The sequence below is a fragment of the Bombus affinis genome, chromosome 3 (genome assembly GCF_024516045.1).
Source record: "Bombus affinis isolate iyBomAffi1 chromosome 3, iyBomAffi1.2, whole genome shotgun sequence".
Classification (NCBI taxonomy): domain Eukaryota; kingdom Metazoa; phylum Arthropoda; class Insecta; order Hymenoptera; family Apidae; genus Bombus; species Bombus affinis.
The window spans coordinates 3,353,350-3,369,593 of NC_066346.1; the positions used below are offsets into that span (position 1 = coordinate 3,353,350).

The window sequence follows — 16,244 nt, forward strand, 5'->3', positions numbered from 1 at the left end:
CTTGAGTTGGTATTCGCGTCGAATACCAGCAAAGAGAGAGAGACGATGCCATTAAGTTAGTGGGATTAGACGCGCGCAGAGTTCGGTCCCGACTGATCAAAGTTTACCGAGGTACCGGTCATTCGGCGTACTCTCCACCAATTTCAAGATGTTCTCGGCAATATATAGTATTTCGTGTAGTTTCTACAAACCTGGGATATAGCTGGTAACTGCGTGTCTGGTTCAATTACATTAGGCGTACAATTGTGGAAGCGTTAGATCACGCTTTTACAATTTCCCCACCTTAGAACCTTCGAGATTCGGATCTCTTCTATAGGAAAGGAATAATTGGTAACGAATCGATAGTAGAAATGGAAGGGTCCGCGAAGCATTCTTAGACCACGAATGAATCGAAATCGAAGGTATAGGGATGCTTCGGGTCGTGGCTCGCAAAGTGACGTGGTTGTTCATCGTCCCTCCCGATAGAGCATACAACTTTATCTTGCGGTTTAGGGGGATTTTGCGCGGATTTCCGGCTATATCGGGCATCGACTAGGGCCAGGATAGGCAGGCTCCATTAAGTACGGCGTAGCAGTGAAACACAGAGGAGTTTGGTCCGTCTGATTAAAGTTCACGAAACACGAGACCACCGGCCACTTTACCGATCTCTTCGACCAATCTACTTCGACCACACGTTGAATTCACTCGGTACACGGATTTGCGGGGTTCTTTACCGCTTCCTCCTTGCACCATCGTATTAACTCTACCGTACATAAACGACTATCGTTCGTTCTCCATTCGATCGTTATTTCTGCCTTTAGAAGATTAGCAAGTCCGATTGCACCGAGGATACTCGAGCGGGCTGCGTTCGTTGTTTTAATTGTGCTGCTTTTAGTAGCTTGTTAACTAATGCGGATTATTAAGGGGAACGTTATTCCTGTTCAGGTATCGAAGAACATGGCAGTGGGATGAGAAAACTGGCTGCGTCCAGTCAGACTAGTTATTCCGCGACGCGGTGGCGGCCTGACATCGTGGTTCCGATAGAGTCATAAAATGTATAGCGCACGTTGCGAGCCACTCACCGTGCACTTCTGTTTCGTGATGCATTCCAGCCACGTAGAAGGCTTAACGGAGTACCATATCCACCGAGCAAGGAGCGAATTCATTTCCCAGACGTCCCATATCCTGCGAGCAGATGCGCGTTTTCGGCGCGTATGCATCCGAGATATCCTCTTGTGGGCTCCATTCCGCGTCTTTTCGCTCGTTTAAGTATCGTGTCCTTTCGTATCGCGGGAATTGGTTTCGTCGTTCGATCTTCATCTCGCGAATCGTAAAACAAATTCGCGAAAGATAGGTACGCGTGCCATTCTAACGAAGTTGTCGGGTGTCGTACACTTTCGTTCCGTTCACGCTCAAAGTTTAAACGGAACACGATCGAACGATTTGGCACGCGTGTGGCTCGCATACGATTAATTTGGGTAAAACGATACGAAAGAAACGTAGAGTAGAAAATCAAATTCAGTAAATTCCGTGTTTTCGAATCGCGCTGTTGGCGATGATTGGCTGGCAGTTCAAATTTTTAACGAGTCTCGCAGCACCGCCAAATTAATTACGCAACGGCTAGAGTTTCTTTCCACGGGTTGGAAATCAAATCCCCTCTTCGTATTTCCGCGAGTTTACTCTGCTCTCTTTCTCTGGCCAACTAACGCCGACGGCACCTTTGTGTCCTCGCTGATACATATATTAATCCGTTATTAAAACGCGAGAAGTATCGCCACGTACTTGTCGAAAAGCTTGTCGAATGCCAACGTGTAAATATATTTTCCTCCCTTCCACTAATTATGCCTCTGACATGAAAACGAGAGTCACTACGTCGATTAAACAGCGCCGTCTGTTAATTAACGCGCGGTATTATTTCCTTCTGCGAATTTAGCAGCAGTAGATTCGCAAAAAGTTGGTAACAACTCGAAACTCGGCACGATCCTTGTACGAATATTCGACGAACGGCAGAGGGTCCTAATCCGGGGCTGGTGGTTTAACGAGAGAAAGAGGCAGTGGGAGAGGGGCACGGAACGGTACGGATGGGAGGCCGAAAAGAGAAAGACCAAGAGATTAGAGATCTACAACTTATCTCGAAAAGTGGTTTCCGTCGTTGTACAAGTGGTCGTAAGCGGCTTACAGGCGCATCTATGTGATTTCGGTACGTATCTCGCACGACTTTAATACACGGATAAATCTGCATTCTATTAATTAGAGATTCGAATCTGCTCGACTGTCGGAACGTGTCCCCCGTCACAGCATCTCTTTGCCATTGTAAAAGGAACAAGTTGAGGAAAGAGACGAGAGTCAGAAAAGAGGAGGCATCCACGCGTCTGGTGACGCGCACCAGACTCGTTTTATGTGCCATTTACCGCACAAGTACATTGACGGTCGGTCTACCTGGACTGGGCTGTAGTAGCGGGCGTAGTTATCCGATGGATAAAAAGCTCGCAAACGCGCCGGAGTAGGATCGTTTTAATTTCATTGGTTTGGGCTAATTACCTCTCTCGGCGATCGGTTACCGAATTCCCGCGGTTGTGAGTCTCACGCGTCTGCCTGTGAGAAGACGCGTTCCATGTGCTCGTTGGGGATGGCAACGCTCGACGAGCGTTTTTCCCTTATCCCTCTTTGGTTTTCTTCGTTTTCCTTTTTTTCTTCCTTTTTTTTTTTTTGACGAATTCTGATCGAGTACTAATACGATGAGAACGACCGTATGGCCGGTTGAAAGCATACGCTTTTTCATTTTCATCGTAGAACGTGGATCGAACGAGCAACGTGGAGAAGTTTGAAGCGCGATATTCGCGAAAATGAGCCAATTATCCAAAATGTACGCAACCGTGCGAATTTTTCCGAGAGAATGTTAATTAATTAGCGACGGACCGTGGACGCAGCAACCGATCCCCTGGCCGAGCAGCGTGTACGCTGTGCGAAACAAGCAAAGGTTCATTAGATCTTTCATCATAGGCTGAAATTCTGTGGACCACAGGGCAAATAGTTCGCCGCCGCTTTATATAAAGCAGAGAAGCTTTGTATCAAAGAGAGCTACCCGTATGTATTCGTTAGATGGTATTTAGCATAGTTCCAATGAGCAATGGAAGCCCAGTCTCGGCTTGGCGAGTGCCATGTATTCGCCTGCGTTTCACTGAACGAAGAATTGTCGATGCGAATCGTTAAATTCCGTCCGTGCTTCGTCGGTGTCGGTGAGACACTCTGTTACGACTCGTCGTACATAGGAACGTCGTATAGAGGTGCAGATGGCGCAAAAGGGACGTTTTAACTCTGAAAATTTACCTCGTTATAGAACCAATTATTACAAAAATGTTATGTCATTCCGAGGTAATTTGCGATTTTACATAGATAGCGAGAAGATTTAATTACCAAATATCGATAACATCGATTTCGCATTAACTTGCCAAAGACGAACAGACGCTTGGAAGAGGATAGTTGGAAGTTCGATTCATATCGGGGGAAACTGGCAACCCGATGGAAAGCGTTTCCATACGGCTTTTGATTCACAGACAGTGCGCGTTCGGGTCGACTGTTTCGCTCGAGAACGCCTCGGTTGGAAAAAGTTCGTCGGCCGGTTCGTCAATGAAGCGATACGGAGGCAACATTTATTACTATTTACTGTGACAAGTGGGATGGAACCTAAACTCGCCTTTTTGCCGTCGAGTCCGCAAAGCGTTCTTCTCGTCCGTCAAAGGATCAAAGCTTCGTTCTGTCCGAGAATCCACAGCACGCGCGTATTCATTTTTTCGAGTGCGCTCATTCGGACGCCGCGCTGCCTGGACGTAAGCCGAGAAAGCGAAAACATATAAAGAGAAAAGCGCGGCGAGCAGCGAAAGCAACCACCATGGACACAACTGGAATCAAAACGATGCTATATCTATCTGCCAGTATCGATCTAACTCGCGAACGCATTCGGTCGTGAGCTTTGCTCGTTACGTAAGGTTAATGTGGAAAGAGTCTCTTTGTTTGTATCTGATCTTTGTTCGCTTGTATATGAGTCCGACCCCCATGGTCATTGCGTTTATCTGTTCGGTGTTCTCTTGGACGATACCTGTATCTTGCACTCGCTCCTAATAGACTCCACTTTCCCTGCTTACTTTTAACGAGATTTGTTTTTCACAAGACCCGATACCATAATTGCATCAACGATTTACTTGTCTCCTCGAGGGCTTACGGGCTCATTAGCGGCGATAAAGCGACTACCACGGCCGGTCTCTGTTTTATAAATAATTTCAGCTGGTCGTAATGATTCTTTTTGAATAATTTATCTCGTCGTTATCGATTGTCCAGCTACTCGTTTCTTGCCTCTAACGGATGATCTAATACTCGAGAGACGAGAAGGGATCGTGGGGCGCGAAAGAATTTTACCGAGAAGTCGTTCCTAATCTGTTTACATTTAATATATTCATTATCGTAACGGGGCTTTGAGAGGGTGAGGATTTGATTTTTCGACGCGTGCAAGCGCATCGTGAGGCTGATAGAAGAAGAGCAGAGAGCGTTGCCTTTGATAGGAGCTGGAAGCGCGTGCGAACGTGCCATCTCGAAATACGTCAAGCGATTTAATGAGCCGGATTTCACGGGATCGGCGTCGAATGGGGAACGGGAATCTTCCTATGGGAACTCAGTGGCGTATGAGCCGATCGGTAGGGTATTGGGGAACGAAATGCATGGGCGAAAATGGTGAGAGGTAGGGTGGGTGAACGCGGAAAACCGGGGTCAAAAGCCCGCAGAAATTTTCAACAAAGCCGCTCATTGTGTTCGCGAGTGGCAAAAGGGGTGCCAAGCCACGTATATAATGTTCCTCTGACGAACCCCGTCCGCTTTCTTTTTTTCGCCGCGCTTACGCACTGGTTGCGTACCTGTCGCAAAAATAGCATTGCAGGTAAACCACTCGGCGCACCGTTTCCACGCGCGTCTCTTTTTGTATTTTTCGTATGTCGGTGCGTGTCGTTCGATTGTCACTCGCACGGCTCGACTTTGATGGGTGTTATAACCAAGCCATGTATTTCGATTTTGAACACTGTTGCTCTCTTCCACTCGACTAATTTGACTCGCGTAATATTTGCCGGTTTCGCGTGTATTTCACTTGATAGATCGATTCGTTGGTTCTAAATAATTGCCTCGCCGTACCGGACAAAAATATTCTCCCTTTAATCGACTATCGGGTCGTGCGAGTGAAAAATATTGCGAGTATTCGTGTAATTTTCAAATTTTAATCGTCGCCCACACCATTCCCGAGTATTTAAAAGGGAATCAAGGGACTAGAGGGATGAGAAAATAGAGGATCGGAAACTGCGATACTGCGCGTGCTCGGAACCTTTGAGACTGCATTTTTTTTATTTTCAAAGACACTGTTTGACAGATGCCCCCTGATCCTCTGCACCCTCGTTACGAGCCTCAAATCTCTCCGAATCGACAGGGTCGCCGATTTCACCCCTTCTGTATTCTTTTTTCCGCCTTCGTCCTGTTCTGCTCTGGTTCACTCATCGCACACCCTCTGTCGCGCTTTTCGGGCCTTTATAAAGCTGTGAACGCGTGATAATCGAGGACGTCGCTTCGATTGGGGCGATCTCGCACCTTTGTCGACTGTCGAACCGTTATGCTATAACGAGTCAGCGATGGTTAAGTTGGTTGAAGTGGCTGCTGGTTAAAGAGAACGTTTCTCTCTCTCCATGCTCCTCGTTCCTCGCCGTATATCCGGTCAGGATACCATTGTATGCACTTGTCGCCGCGTAGATTCGTGTCATTCACGGTGGTCCCGATACTCTTCTTGTCGCAGACGAAACGATATCGATGACACTTTACTCGTTTTGCCCGTGTTTCCACCGTCTTTCTATCGCTCTCGTTGCCGGGAGCAAGTGTTGACGGCGCTGTAAATTTATTTAGATTCACATAAGCGCGGTTTCTCATAGAACTCGTGTCGTGTACTTTTCCCAACGTTATCACGGAACGGGATCGATCGCAATGAAAAAGCAAGAAGATTTATTCGCAACAAGTTGTCGGTATTGAGATCTCCGACATGGTAATCGTTGTGCAACTTATTTTACTGTGATTAGCATAATTGAATCGATCGTACACTTACAGCTGGATCGACGATCCTGTTTTATCGGCGCGCGATATATACCCCGTGTCACGATTAGAAGCGAAGTCGTATCTCGATCTGGTGGCAATCCGGGGAACCATGGACGCCGGGACGCCTGATGTTTCCAGGCGTCTCCGTTAGCGGGCGCCACTCTGCGGTTACGGGGTAACACCAGCTGGATTCGTTTCAACCCTCCGTGCTGCTCGCTGCTGGAACCTCTGTCCACTCGGCGTCCGACTTTCGACCAAGCTGTTGGCGTGTCACAGCTCTGTCTCTTAGGGCGAATCTCGCTTAGCAGTATCTATCAATCGTCGAGTGAATGTTGGATCGTTGAAAGTTCGGATAGAAGACATTGGAGCGATCTAAAGAGTCAAAGTAGATTCTAAATGAAAATCATCTATTTGTCGGACAACCGGCCCGACCAATTGAGCTATTCAGCTGGTCGACAGATTGCTTCTCGCTTAATGGCTACCGTTGTAATAGTGTAGTCGGTCTTTTTATTAACGTCATTGGAACCGTGTCGTTAACGCCGATAACTATACGTCAAGCGTCGATGAGAAATTACGAGAATCGCAACGAGGCGTTGATGGAGGCCTCGTGTCCGACATCGTGGTGCAGGAACGCGAATTTATGACTCTCCATCTTCGGTCGGTAGTTACTGTTGAAACGGCTGGTAGACGATAGCCGAAGCAACGTACGGAATCGCATCGCAATTATTCGCATGGTGAATAGTTTATCAGGCGATAGGGTCGTTAACCTAATGGAAACGGCGTTAAGGCGAGGATCGATATGGTGCACTTCGTCGCCCGACATCCTTGCCGAGGCCAATCGCGAGAAAACGGGCCGTGAGAGGCGAGAAAATCCGCGCCGGCTCTAATAGCGCGTGAATACATTTAATGGACCCATTTGAATTATAATGGCCGATCGAGATATTCCGATTGGCAGTTGCCATCCGACAGATCTCGGCTTGTTTCTCTGCTGCCTAATCTTTTTCAAAGATTAGAAACCGGTACGCTCTCTCGACTGGGTCCCGTTATTGAGCCATTATCGACTTTTAAAGTTCCTACGATTATGATGGAGCACGGTGGCGCGCGAGCTTTCCATCGGTAACCGAGGAAACCAGATTTTTCAAAGGCTCGAGCCGCGAATCGACACGACGTGTCGCGTTACTACGGGGATTATGATAATTCGTTTCGAAAGATTCACCAACACACGCACGAAAATAGGTGACAGATACAGAGACACCGTGTGACTCTCGCGCGGTTTACGTTACGAGTGCGTTCATCGTCGCGAGATACGCGCTAACGTTATTTTTTTTTTTATAGCGGCAGCGAACGTTATAAAACGGCTCGTAGCTTTTTATCGACGTTAATTCCGCGGAAGTACGTCGTAGTAGGTAGCTTTACGACCAGCTTCGCGATTCACGCGTCGAATTCCAGATTTCTGGTTGACCTCGTAAAAACATCGAGAACGCTGTTTATCCGATTTCACGGCGATCGAAAGCAGCGCGACGCTCGTTAACTCTCGATTAAGTCTAGCAGATGTTATTCGCGAGTCGCCTCCGACCAAGTCGCTTCGGAATATATCGGAATAAATATTCACCAGGACTTTAAAGCCGAGGATCCGAGTCCAGACAGAAGTCGAGACGCAAGCTCTGTGTTCGACGTTGCAATCGATAACGTAAATGTAGCCGAGCGAAGCAGCGTCATCGCTATGGGCTAGGATGGTCGTTAACGCCGTCGAACATAATTATTTATAATTTATTTAATATCCATGTTTTAACGATGTTAATTACACGGCAAGGGGCGCTCAGCGTCGCCGCTCCGACGTAATCACCCCTCGGGACGTTGGCGCTCCAATCTCTCGCTACCTTCAAAACGCCTGTACTTCTCCTTCCGCGTGTCTTTGATAATGACTTTGTTCGCTCCACTTCCACATGGTAACAATCGTTACCTCGACACGAGTTCCTTGTTCCTTACCGCGATACCGTAGGAGATGCTTCTTTTTCTTCGTTTCTCTCTCCCTGTTTCGTCATCGCGATCATTACGTACTTGTATATCTGGAGAAGAGGCATACGGACGCGCGCAATTTAGGAAACATCGACGAAACGTTTGTCACGCACGCGAGCCATCGTTTTCGATTCCCGACGCTCACTAAAATCGAGTGTTTATTTCAACGACCGATAACGAGGCTGTGAAATTCAGCCTTCGATGAGAACGGTTTGTGCGCCATTGGCGCACGTCGCCTGTCTTAGTTACCTATAATGACGGTAAATTACCATCCCTATCTGCCACGTTCCCGTGACTGCGGTGAGGAACGACGAAAAATCGGGACGCGTGGGTGGCTGAGGTAACCGTGGGTCCTCGGTGTCCGAGTGTGGAGCGTATTCCATCGCGGACGAACAAACCGTGGAACACGAATCACGTACAGAGACACAGGGATACGCGTGTTGAGTAAATCGACGAGTTAACCGCGTCCTGGTGCAACGATCCCCTATGAATAATCGACACTGTGTTCACCCGCGTTTGCTTAACTCGGTGGGTGTACAGGTGGGTGGCAGACGTGGATCATAGGATTATCCTGTTCATGGTGGACGTCGTTGGACCCGAGGACTATCCGTTATTGTTTCGACCGTGGGACTCGAGGACCGTCCGCGGGAAAAAAATGTTGGGTTTAGCGTTGCGTGTAAATTAGAAAACCGATTTGTTTTTTCCTGTTTGCTGTCGAATCGGCTCTTTGTTGGACGCGTTGCGACCGTTGTAGCGGATTTGCATCGGCGTTCGATCGCAAACGATAAGACGTAGGTGTGATCATTGGTGCAACGGTGTGTCCGACCGCCGACACGCGTAGCAACACGAAGCATATTGTAAAATTCCATGATTTATTCGTCGAGCGTCGACTTTTCCGATCGAAATAAATTCCACGAGCGGACGGGATTCGTTACGCCGCCGTATCGACAAGATCGGCAGAAATATTCGCTGGATCGGCTTTCGCCGTATTTATTGCCTCCTTCTCGTTTTATTCTTCTCTTCTGGTAGCGTGCGAGCGTGAAAACTGGATCAACGACACGGGGGATAACCCGGTATCCTAACGAGCGACGCGCAGTTGCGTTGTAGCAACAAATAGCCCAACGCACCCGGCTTATCCGCTTCCATTCGTTTCGATCCGAGAGTGTCTGGTTCATTATCGGTCGCAACGCTCGGTTACATCTTTTAACGAACGTGTAACGAATGTCCCGGACGATAGGTCGACAGATAACGGAGCAAATGAAATTGTCAGGGACGACGAGGCGGATCGAGTTAACGATAGGTGCTCGACTCCTCTGAGATTCTCTCGTGCGTGCTTCTGAAACATCGTGTCGTTTTCTTTCGTTTAGCTAGATAATAAATACGATATAGTTTTACGAAGCAAATTGAGAGTTACGCAAATTTACTTCGTATTTCCACGACGTTATCCGCTTTCATACCTCGCTCTGTGGTATAAATCGCGAACGTTTTCGTATTTAAGCAACATCGTGCAACTCGTATACCGCCGATTGGATTCTGGGCCGCGATAACGTATCGATCTGCCAGGTACAGTCCGATGTTTAGCTAGATAATCTCGGCCAGATACACAATAGTCATATTTTCACGATATTGTCTTTAACCGTTTCCGCGTAGCGAGAAATAATCGGGCGCACGTGAGAGGCATACTCTCCGTTGCGTATAGTTTACACGAGAAGATAATGCTCGCTCTTTTAAGCATTCTCCTCGGTAAATTATGCTTATCTCGGCTCACGGGTCCAGGTATCGCCAGGCGGATACCTGTCGCCGCGATGACAAACGCGCGTTTGTTCATTATTTTATCGGCGTCAAACGCGCCGTTTCGAAATGTCTTCGAATCGCCCCTTACATTGTTAACCGTTGGTTCTTTTCTCAACCGCGCTCGACCTTCCATGCGACCATGTGGGAACGAACGATCGGTGTCCCTCGATCGGCCACAATAAAAACGCGACACTCGCGATCCCTCGCAGGATATTTATCGCCGGTGAGATTACAGTCGAGTAAATAAACAGTAAATTATCGTAAAGGCGGTGCATGGCGCAAGCGACGCGCGAATACCGTCGATCCGTAGAACCGATTCGTAATTTACGTTTCTCGTTCCCCGCGACGCGACGTGGACGTGGCCGATAAAGAGTTTCTTCGATTCGATCGAGCTGTTCGATCGTCGCTGAGTTTGGCTGAAATTCGCAGCCACGAAAGGCAAGTTAGGTGAGAAAATGCTCGGCGAGGGAGAGACGAAAGGGGGTAAAAGGACGAGGGAAGGACGAGAGAAGCGGGGAATGTACCAGGCGCGTGCATTGTGTCAGTTCAGCGAGGTATCGTGTACGACGCACAAGCTTCGTGGAACGAGGATCTCGTGCTTCGTGGCGTGTCCTCATCCACGTACTTGGCGTATATCGCGTAACAGAGGTCTGGAACGGGCGGCAGAGATACAGGAGCGCAGCATGAAGCGAGTTCCCTTCCGCACGAACGGTCGGACGAGAGTGTCGTGCACAAACAACCGGATGCGTTAATTTTTCCCCCGACATACTTTTCCTCGTCTATGCACCGCGTTTCTCTGAGAAACCACTCTGCCGAATGCGAGTACACGATGGTCGATGATACCGTTCCGTATAGACGAGGGCCTCGACGATTTATCTTACTTTAAAAACGTAGCTCGCTCGCCGAGCTTAATCCCGGTGTATCTTGAAGAAGGACGACAGGAAGCGGGAACCGTAGTCGCGACAAGTTGGACGCGAGAAATGAGAAAAATGCCGATAGAAAGATCCATCAGGTTGTTAGAGATCTGTTTAGGATAAAACTCGGATCGTAAATCTTGTTCGATACTCGCTATCGTCACTTATGGCAGAGATTTGACCGGATGTGGCGAGGTTTCAGAAGGTGTCCGGCTTCGTCGGTTCGTTCCGATGCATCCAAACGTAACGCGCGTACAAATCAATTCAGGCGGAATGTCTGGTCCCGAGCTTTGGACTGATGTTGATGGATAAACGGCTCGTGACCGGTTGATGTCCGATTTGTCATCGTACAATGGATGTATAAGCCGCTGCGAGAAATAACGCTCGTTTTTAGATCCACATCGCTGGACGCCATTTACGACAGGGAGGTGTCGCGCGGACACATTCCGCGGCATTGTCCTGGAAGCGGTATCCCGCGGAGCAGCGGTATAGAATCGCGGGAATCCTACACGCTCGGTTCAATTTCGATTTGTCCGTTCGATATTCGATAATCGACGTTCGTTATACGTCCTTCACGCCTGGATACTTCTTTTATGGACGTTCCAAGTGCCTTGGCCGCTGCAGGGTGTTTCGTCGTGAGCTATTCGCGAACCCGCTTCCAGATGCACGTTTCTTGCACGATTTGAGGTCTGTGGTTTGAAATCTCCGGGAAAGTCGCGCCGTTTTCTTTGTCCTTCCGCGGCCGTGTAACGATCGCGCGTAAAGCCATTGGTACGCGTCGGCCGGCCGAAATCCGACGCCCGAGTGAAATATCCTAAAATTATGCGGTAATATCTGGCAGCGACATACGCGGGCTCCCGAGGGTGCGGTGGTGGCTGCGTCACCTGCGAGGAAGGAACAGAGGAGGATACGACAACGGCCGCCCTCGGGGTCCCAGTGCCGGTGCTTTTGCCTCTGGTTTCCTCGCCTCCTGCGGTGAACATTTTCATAAACTCCCTCATAAAGCATATTCCTATTCTTGCGCCCATATTCTCGCCGGGAGGCTCAACCTGGTATTAATTATACCCGAAGAAACGCGTAATCCGATTGTTTAAATGGACGCTTGTAGCGTGGGGCATGTGCGCGATAGCTGTGTTCAATCAGCGTCGGTTTGTTTAGGTGCATGTTTGTTTGGTGTTTTAAGAATTATTTTTCGAGGAACGAGAGATGGCCGCAATTGATCCGAGGAACGGTCGTCCGAAGTTAACGTAAGCAGCTATCTTTGGTAGCGTGTCACGGAATTAATTTGTTGGTGACAGATGACGAGAAGAACGTCCCTTTGTATCCTTTCGTGGGCGATTGCATTTCGTAAACGGTCGATGAATACGAATGAACGCCAGCTTTGTCCTGTGTTCCGTGATTCGCGCGATCACGATCTTCGGATCTACGGTGCTCGTTGTTTCGTCGCGATTGTGTGACATTACTCGATGGGATTTATTCGTCGTCGCGTTTTAAAAACTGCTGTCAGACGATTCTTAAGTGGTATCTTTGCTTTTTATTTCGTCGTTTGTAATATACCTCGTAATGACGAACTCTGTTCGCGATGTACTAAACGTTTCATCGACGAATGCGTCCCACTCGGTTGCATAAAAGTTTCCAGGGACTTGTTACGATCGTCATCCGGTTTTATGGACGCTAGTAGTTCCGGCTAAGAGGGTGAATTCGTCCGAACGACGTAATGAAATGTTGTGCCTAAGACGATATTGTACGACAAGACAACGCACTTATGGGATCCTCGGAGTATGAGAGGGCAAAATGTGCGTATACTCGCGCGCTTACCCGTTTAGGGTGGTTGCTAAACATTCGTACACAACCGTCTCCCTATTACACGTACGTTTATCGTCTCCTTTTATTCATCTCGCAACTGTATTACCATTTCAACGAAAGTATCCTTGAACTTGCCATTTTTGGAGAAGACGAACGGCGTATCTTTATCTCTTAAAATATCCATGTTTTTATCAACTCGATGATACGCTGAAAACTCGAGGCAAATAAGAGGGAAGTAATACCAAAAGATCCGTCTTGGGATCGTTTCGAACCTCTATCGAAATCCTTTTTCCTTTCGAGCACGGAACTGCAGGCCCGCGAACGAGAATCCTGGGTAACGGGCAGGAAAACGATGAGAAAAGTAGTTGTCGGCGAGCGTTAACGTCTTCCCGGTCAGTGGCTCGACCGCCCCTTAAGAGGAAACCATTTTCTAGCAGCGAGATTCTCTGATCCAGACGGACAAAGGGTCAGAACCCGATATCTTCCGAAACATTCCACGCGAAGAAGAACAGAATCATATCGTTCTTTCTTGCTGCTTATGAAGCGTTACGTAAGCACAAAAAAGGAATCTTTTCGAAGTGATAGACGAAGAATCTATCTCTTTTAAGATCGTCCGAAGATTATTTAACAGTTTACCCTTTTAAAAACAGGGAAAGGGATAGCTGCTATAAAAAATTGGAGAACGGGTAGCGAGAGTATAATAAACAAGGAGAAACGAAAATGAATAGATCGGTAGAAGAGAGAACGGTGAAAGATGCGAGCGAGGAGGATAAGGGAGAGAGAGAGGTTCTTTAGGGAGAAGGGAAATGGAATAAGAGACTACGTTGAAACGTAGAATTTATCGTGACCGTGTTGTTAAGGTGAATCGTTATCGCATGGCTTTATAAGGGCTTGGATTATTAGAATATCGACTGCATGATACGTCAGAAGTCTCGTCACGTGTCGAAGTTTGTCTGGAATGGAAGGAGGATCGAGGGCTCGTTAACTCCGTATTATCCCCTGACTTATTTCAACGACCCCGTAAGAATATTTGGAAATACAGTTTGGAAACCGTAATTCCACGGCTTTCCACGAAACTTTTGCTCCGTGATCCAACTCGCAGGTCTTTTTCGATTTGTTTCGACTCGCTAGAGAATGACGTTAGAAGAAAACGGTGTCCTTAAAGTGGATCGCGACGAACCAAATTGTCGACGAATTAATCGACGAATGCCTTAACTGGAACGACGAAATCTAACGTCAGCCGCGCGTCTACCATCTGTCGCTGTCTCTCTTTGTCTAGCTCTTAACCACTGTTACTCAGGCATTTGCCGTCAATTTCGATCCATCGTTCCATCATCTCGAGGCTAAAGTGTCGATCGAATTACATTATGGCTCGTAGGCCGCGTTCGTTGCCCTCGCCTTCCGCGCTCCTCCTAAGAAAAGCCTATTGCATATGAATATAAGTATATTATCATAATATGACGCCTAGGGTGGCGCCTCTTCTGGTTCGCTGCTAGGGGCTCGAAATCCTGCGCTCCGGGCTTAGGCGAAAGGGAAGCCACTTTTACAAGATGCGTATGGATGGAAATCCTGATAGGTATCTTCTGGAATGTACGGCACGCTGTCTCGAGGAGATTGAGCAAAATAAGCGTCGATGTATATATATTGTCTGAGCACATACTTAACGTAAAGTATGCCCGGGTTCGTAAGAAGAGATGCATGCCTCTGTGCCGCTATGCTACGCGTGTACACGTTGAATATACGGAATGGGAACGGGCGTGGGAGAGAGACGCGTGGAAGGAGACGTATGCGAGAGACGTATAAAGTGGCTCGAGCCATGATAAATGAATCAAAGGATAATCTAATAATTTAGATGGAGAGATTACACGGCAGCAAAAGTTGCATTCAACGTTACACGTATCACGGTGCTATTACTTGCTCTTTTACGGAGATCGTTCCGTCCTCGGTTTCACAGGAAGAAGAGTGGAAGAGAAAGGTTGGATTGGCTGGATTGCGATACAGGTCAGCGGCGCGGCAAGGATTAATTTAATTTTCGCGTCGATAGGATGGCAGATACAACGCGAGCTGGTGCAATAGCCATGGGGATTGATTATCTTTCTCCACGGTTAGCGGTTGTTCGACAGCCGACAAGTCGTCGAACAATGCGATCCGCGTCTCGATCGAACGTCTATATTTATCCCGATGGCTTCCGACTGGATTTGTCCGTCAATTAACGGCCGCGCCTTAATTAACGCCAGCTCCACGAGCCCTTCCTCTCCCTCAGCTTGTTCAGATAAAATGTCAAAGGATGCTATCCGAGGACCCAGGTGGACACTCCGGGGAAAGAGAGAGCTCCTGGGATCTCTTTACGCCGAACAACGCAGAGTAGATTTCACGTAATCCACCTGCCAGCGGAAGAAAGGAGTTATCTTGCTAGAACGATCTAACGTTTCAACAAACATGTCGCGGCAATTGTAAAGGGCAAGTAGAGCCCTAGACTCACTGACAACATGCAGATAAAAGAAAAAGGGATCGCTGCCCGGTGTCCTCCGCTAATGGAATAAATAATGCGGAACGAAGAATAGTTGCCTTAACTGCTCCATTGTGTTCGCCCGACTTCGCAGGAATCGAGTTAATCGTTTTATTATGTCCTCTGCCGTCTTTAAGGCCGCTCCGAAAGAAGATGGAGAGACTGCCGGAGAAAAAAAATTCTCCTGGCCGGAGATTGGAACCGAACGGACTTTAATTACAGTTAAAACGACAATGGTAGCAGACGACGATGCTCGTCGGGACATCGGCTTGGAGAGCATTCGTCGATAACTCGACCGACTCGGCTCGATTCATCGGTGGCGCATTCCACCTGCTAAAACAACTTGTTCTTCAGCCTAAGCCCGCAGTGATTTAACAGCTGTTCGCAACAAACGGGAATAAAGCTTCACGGGGACACATTTTGCTAACGCTCTAACAAGTACACCGGAATTGTCTTACGTGGTGTGGATGGAAAACGCGCCGGTAGCTGTAAAAACTGTTGCGGTCGGCTGCCTGGTGAACGCGTTTCGAAGCCGGCAGCAGGTTAAATCAATGACCATTAGTTCGATAGCAGAGTTTTTACTAGGGTCTCTCGGTTGGCCCTCCCACGGGCCAGTCGTTGCTTCGGCTACCGGCTCGGGGGAGAACAATGGGCCACAAATCACCGCTGGAACCAGCTAAATCTCGTTTCGCGAACTCTCGGACGGCCACGTAAGTCCTAACGATACGCGGAATAAAAGAAACGGTTTCTTCGTCTCGTCTCCGTCCGGTCTCGCACCTTTTTTCTCCGCTACCGTGGTCGACCCAGGAGAATCAATTCGAACGAATAAATTCAATGGTTCTTTTGTGCCCGCTCCGATCGATTCCTTTTTTCTCGCGTTCGGCCCGGTTCGAGCGCGGCGCACTGCGGATCGAAAGGAGGACACCGTGATAAAACGAAGCAGTTTCCGTTTTATTATCGCGCTATGGCGCGACCGAGCTTCTCGCATCCGGTTTCAAGTTCGCCCGCAGCGGTCCGGCGGATCGCGTTTTCCAGCGCGTCTCGGTTTTCTCGGGCTACTTGCTTTTCGACTTAACGCAGCACACGGTTCTCGGGCCAGAAGG

The 16,244-nt window shown here is 48.3% G+C and overlaps 1 protein-coding gene and 1 long non-coding RNA gene across 5 annotated transcripts in view; one reads left to right on the top strand and one right to left on the bottom strand.

The window, feature by feature from the left end:
• LOC126913979 (uncharacterized) overlaps window positions 1-16,244 on the top strand; it is a 257,491-nt gene that overhangs the window by 42,109 nt on the left and 199,138 nt on the right. The gene's annotated exons all lie outside the window — the stretch shown is intronic.
• On the bottom strand, window positions 5,346-6,834 carry LOC126914133 (uncharacterized). The gene is made up of 2 exons (XR_007709577.1): window positions 6,110-6,834; window positions 5,346-5,897 (listed from the first exon to the last, which is right to left on the bottom strand). It is a non-coding gene; the product is annotated as an uncharacterized LOC126914133 (long non-coding RNA).